The following is a 6,573-nucleotide window of genomic DNA, read 5'->3' as shown; positions in this document are numbered from 1 at the left end:
CAGATTCCAAGATTTATAGGCAGTCCTGAATTTGGACAGTAGCACAAAATGTAAATGGAACGAATGTAAGTGGAGTTATAGAAGATGTGGATGACCATGGGACCTTGACACTGCTTCTATTCAAGAAGTAGTTCTGGATATGCAGGCAGAGGAACTTAGTGAAGGCAAACACAGAGTTATAAGTGAGGAAGGTGGTTGTGTCATAAAGGATGAATGCGTCTCAGAGGAAGTGATGCAGATGAAAAACTTCCCGTTAAGGGAACTCTCAGATTTTTCCACCATTGAAAGCACAAAGGATAAAATTTCGGAAGCTGATTCAAATTTAGAAAGGAGTATGACGATTTGCCAAGGCATAGAAAACATGCTCATAAAGAAATAAGACACGATAATTTTCAATGTTAAGAAATCTTTCTATTTGATGTTTAGCTAATGTTTTATTAAAATCGTTCTCTTGGTTTTACTAATAGGACAGCGATAAATAGATGTGATCTGGGCCTGGTTGCACCTAGAGTCGCTTTCTAAACAAGGCTTTAGGCCCAAAAGTCTTTTATCGTAATTTTTTTGGCCAATATTTAGTAGTCACATTCAAGGCATCTTTCAACTTACTGCACACCAAGGAGAAAGCTCTAATTCCAGCCCTTTGTTGAGGAACCCTCCCTGGCATAGGATTGGACCAGAAGAGTGATCAGCAAGGTTCTCTGTGGGAAGAGTACACAGCCACCCCACACCTAGCTCTGTATCACAGGTGCCCACTCTAAGTAACTCTGGGCCCCAGTGACTATCTCCAATGACTAGCTATGGCTGCCTCCACTTTAAAGTGTCCATGGTAAAGTCTGTAGGTGAGTCTGTAAGGACTAACTGGCTGGATGCTTCTATTCTTTTTGTAAACCCCGGTGTAGACATGATATCTTGGCCTTTTCCCTTTCTCAACCCTACCCATCACAGCCCAGAGCAGTTTGGTACACACTGGCACATACACACATGTACACACACACACACACACACACACACACACCCCAAATAAACATTGCAGTGGTAAGATCAATAAAAAGAGATGGAGAGCAGCCATTCAGCCTGCTTTTAGTATATGTCTGAGTCTGGTCTTTCTCCAGCACTGGTATCTGGATCACTATTGGCACAATTGAATTTTAGAAGAGAGTAACCTTTCATATGGCTATTTACTTTATTATGAATTAAAAAATATAACTAGCAGATCAATCTCATGGATATTCCTTCTTATAATGAGGTTAAGATTTTTTTTTTTTTTTTTTTTTTATCCTCACCCGAGGACATTTTTGCATTTTTTGTTCAGACAGAGCGGGAGGGAGAGAGAGGAAGAGAGAGAGAGAGAAACATCGACGTGAAGGGACACATCGAGTGGTTGCCACCCACACGACCAACCAGGGCCGGGGACAAACTGCAACCGAGGTACGTGCCCTTAGCGGGAACCGAACCCGGGTCTCTCTGTACCGCAGGCCGACGTTCTAACCGCTGAGCCAAACCGGCCAGGGCAGGTTAAGATTTTTTTAATGCATCAATTAAAATATAGCAGGGGAATAAAAGTTCAGATATTTTGAGGATATGACAAAAATTCACAATGGTGTTTTATATAAGACTAAAAGTTTTGAAACTCTGCCTCTCTAAGGCTATTACAGCATTTGTTTCTGAATAGTTAAGAAATTCACAAAATAACAGAAACCAATACTGTTTCTGAAGAATGACCTGTTGTAAGACAGCAGTTAACTCCATGACTATTCTTGAAGTACACAGTGCTAGCCCATGGCTCCTTCACTGACAACTGGTTATATATTTACTAAGAATATGCTATTGCCAACCATCTGGGGAATTCACACTCCCATAGGGAACTGCACTCTTCAGCTGGTTTCAAGTGTACACAGTTTATAAGAAAAGCACCAATTAATATAGACTTAAGTAGAAAATATTACAGCTATTAACAACCTGTCACTTGTGTGACTTTCTTGTGTGTCTCAACCCCCAAACCAAGAATATGGAATTATACATGTGTTGTGTGTGTGTGTGTGTGTGTGTGTGTGTGTGTGTAACATCAAGGCTCTTTGTATTGACTGTCTCCCAACCAGTCTTTACATTTTTCTGATATAAATCCTTATCCTCTAATAAAATTATGTTTAAATAAAAATGGAGATTTAAGTTTTCACCCACCAGTATATCCTTCATAGAAATTTGTATAGGTTCATGAAGTGGACATGGCACGTAAGAGGATGTTGATCATTGTTTTGGTAGCAGAGAGTTGAAAACAACCTGGATGCCTATCATTTGGAGAATGAATGTTAAATATAGTAGACACAATAAAATCCCATGCAGTGGTGAGAAATATATGAAAACATACTATTAAGTGAAAAATGTAAAGAACGGTGCAAGACAATACTGCTTATGTAAATTAAAAGCACATATACACAGGCAACACTGCATACCTCTCAAAGTCATATATCTATTCAAAGATACACTAAAAACATTAGAAATAAACGTCAAACAGCCATGGCTGAATCAGCTGGAGTTCGTTGGGCATCATTCTCTATTTCTCCACATAGTCTTTCCAGCGTGGTGACATCAGATGGCTGGCCTCCCTACACGGTGTGCTTTCAGAGCTGTAGAGCATGGTTCTTGAACTTTGGCATGAGACTCTAAGGAAGGTTTTTTAAAATACAGATTTCTGGGATTCCAGCAGTATAAACAAAAGAAACCCACACCTAGCCACAAGATCATAGAGCTTCAGAACACCCAAAACAAAAAGAAGAGCTCAAAAACAAACAAATAAAAGACTGTTCATTCACAAAGGAACAGCAATTAGAATGAAACAGACTTCTCAATAGCAGCAGTGGATTCTGAAGACAGTGGAATAATATCACCACATTATTTAGAGAAAGTAATCACCAACCTAGAAATGAGTACCTAGAAAAACTATTTTTTAAGAAAGGAAGTGAAATAAAGTCATTTGCAAATAAGCAAAATCTGAGAGTTTTCTACCCAGAAATTATTACTAAAGGAGCTCTTAGAAGATTTAATTTTGAAAGAAGGAAAATGATCCCAGAAGGATGGTCTAAGATGCTGGAAAGAATGGTAAACATAAAATCATAAACATAAATATAAATCCAAGCAAAAAGCTTCTATACAAAATAAAATGATGGTTGTTTCTAATTTAAAATGCTTTAAACTAGCCCGGCTGGGGTGGCTCAGTGGTTGAGTGTCAACCCATGCACCATGAGGTCCCCTGTTTGATTCCCCATCAAGGCACATGCCCAGGTTGTGGGCCAAATCCCCAGTGGGGGGTGTGCAGGAGGTACCCAATTGATGTTCTCTCTCATCAGTGTTTCCATCTCTCTCCCTTTCCCTTCCTCTCTCTGTAAAATCAATAAAGAAAAAAAATTAAATAAAATGCTTTAAAATAAAGTTTTTGATGAAACAGAACTAAAATGTTGGAGTATAATAGCATACCAGATTGGAAGTGTGGGTGGTAATTGGAGTTATTGTTTTAAAGTCTTTTTATGTCCAGGAGGGAGGCACAGATTGTTTATCTTTAGACTTGTTAAGCTAATTGTAAATGGTAATTTTCAAAGGCAAACATTAAATAAATAAAAGTAGAGTGTATAAATTCAGAATATGTGGAGGGGGAAATGGAATAAGGAAAAAGCAAAAATAATGAACATTAACAACTAAACTCAGTCTCTCTGAAACAAACAAATACAAAACAAGAAGCACAGAAAATTGTAACAAAAGTAGATGTCACAAAGTTGAGTGTAAAAGTAAATCCAAATCTATCGATAATCATAACCAAAAGTATAAATGGATTAAACTCATTAGTTAAAAGATCTCTCTGTGTGCATTTTGTATTACTATAGATTTATGGATTTTATTTATTCAATATATTTTAATTAATTATAGCATTATCCTTTTTGGTGCTCAAATTATCCCAGATTTGGCTTATGGGGCTTTCTTCTGGCTGACTTCTGTATCTCTTTGACATTATCCAATTAGTCTTTGGGTGTTTACTTGCTTTCTGTAACAAGAAAAAGGGAAAAATAAAAAGAAAGTACTTTACAGAAGAATAAAAGCTAATAAATGCAAGCAGTACTATAGAATTGGAATAATCATTATTTTTCAATCCACAAAGTATTTTTTCAGGGTAAAATTCTTTTACAACATTACATAAAAGACTGTCAAGGAACAATATATTTTCAGAGTGCAAAATTTCATTCCACAGGTCATCTAACAGCAAAGGGGAAAATGTGGGTTTATTATGGAGATTTCTAGGACATATCAGCTTAACCAAGTGATGCAACTTATCATTTATTAGTTGTTCCTAGTGTGTTCTAGTTGAGAAGTATACACTATCACATATGAAATATCCTTATCAACAATGTTTAACCTAAATCTAATCAAGCCTTAAGACTCAGTCACCCCCATCATCTGCAGAGGTAGATTGCTTCTGCAAATCAGCTCTCACCCACCTATGCCCTGCAGCAACCTTGAGCCACTTGTGGAGACCACATCCTCTGCACTGGAGGGTTGCTTCTAACAGCTAGCTCTGCCACACCATTGGGACCTTTTAAAGAGGTCTTCTCCTCTTCAAGGAGGCCTGAATCTCGGCCTTGGAAGTGGGAGAGTGTGGGGCTTTGCACCTGTGATTCTATACCTCTTCGGTTCATCTTTCACCCCTTCTACTAATTAATAATTATTTACTTACATTTGCCTTGTTCAAGTAATTACTGTGGTTTCTTTCCCTGGCAGAACCCAGACTGATTATACCATACAACAAACATAAGATCAGTGTTTATAATACATAAATGACTCCAATAAATCAATATGAAAAAGACAATCTAACAGAGAAATCAATATGTTATAATTAGGCTTTTCATAGAAGAAATTTAATGGCCAATAAACACATAAAACACACAAAAAATTCAACCTCATTAGCATACCATCTCTCAGTGATTGTGGAGAGCTGTTGATCAATGGAAGCATCACACTGGCAAGAGGGAAAAGCACTTTGGCATTGTCTCTAAAAGTGAACATTGTTATAGTCTATGACCCGTGGTCTCACTCTTGGCTATGCACCCAAGAGAGACTCAATGTTCATAACAGGAGGGGGAAAAGGAACAAAACACATGTCCATAGAGACAGCAGTAGAATGAACACATTGTGGTATATTTGCATTAATGTATTAATGTATACTAGAATACCATAAAGATGTTAAAATGAACTCAGAAAAATGCAACACAATTGAATACTCTACTCTGCCACCATAAGCTGTGTTACCTTGGTAAGTAATTATACTTTCGGATCAGCCTCCATAGCTGTAACACGGAAGGCCTTGTCTAAATCATCATTAAAGTGCATTCTAATTCTAAAATTCAACTTTTCTACTATTATTCCAGTGCAGCATTGAACTTTTGGTCATAATATTATCATCTCTTAGTGAGCACTGACATGGACCCAATATCCCTTCGCCACCATCTCTGTTAGACTCTCCCCGCCTGGCAGCCCTGGAACATTACTGAGAAAAAGTTCTTTACATTGAGATCTTCCCAAAGTAATGGGAGACAGCTCCCTTTGAATTCCTTGCTATATAACCCTTGGTCAAAAACAAAACAAACAAACAAAAACTGTTCAGGGGAGAGGGAGTGGAGACAGGCAGGAAGAGGGTTGGAGAGACAGAGTGCTGTATGTAACTCTACTTCCCTTCCGTCTCTGGCTCACTGTTAGAGCTCCTTTATCATATCGGCAGACTATTAATTTACCTGTTCCAGACCTCTTCTGCTTCACACCTAGATTGTACACTTTGACTTCAAAACTTAAAAATATGGCACATCCACCCTGACCGCTTTGACTCAGCGGTTGGAGCGACGGCCTGCGGACCAGAGAGTCCCGGATTCGGTTCCTGCTAGGGGCACGAACCAAAAAAAAAAGGCACTTTCTACCACCTGAAGGGTTTCCTTCTTTTTTTTTTCTTTTTTTTTTTTAATCCTCACCCAAGGACATTTTTCCGTTCAGGTAGAGTGGGAGGGAGAGAAAGAGAGATCGACATGAAAGGGACACATCGGACACATCGAGTGGTGCCACTGGCAGGACCAACCAGGGCCGGGGACAAACTGCAACTGAGGTCCAAGCCCTTAGCGGGAACCAAACCCGGTCTCTCTGGACCGCAGGCCGACACTCTAACCGCCCGAGCCAAACCGGCCAGGGCAGGGTTTCCTTCTTTTTTGGCTTCCAAGTTCTAGAGGATCTGCTCACTCTACAATCATTTTCCCCACAAGAGCAATGGTTGCAGCCTCAGGTGATAGATTCTGTCAGCCTGAAGGGGTGAGCACACCCAGACTCCGGGTGAATCCTCATCCACGCTGAGAGGAAGGGACAGGGCACAGGTGCCCTGCTATGCACTGGCACCTTCCCATTCCTCCACTTGCTGCCCATCTTTAAGACCTATCTTCATATGAATTTTCCTTTAAAACACACACACACACACACACACACACACACACACACACACACAAATGAACAATTCTTACTTTTCAAAGAAAATGGAGGGCTTTAGTT

Source organism: Molossus molossus, unplaced genomic scaffold, assembly GCF_014108415.1.
Source record: "Molossus molossus isolate mMolMol1 unplaced genomic scaffold, mMolMol1.p scaffold_m16_p_8, whole genome shotgun sequence".
Lineage (NCBI taxonomy): Eukaryota > Metazoa > Chordata > Mammalia > Chiroptera > Molossidae > Molossus > Molossus molossus.
This window is presented reverse-complemented; position numbering follows the sequence as displayed.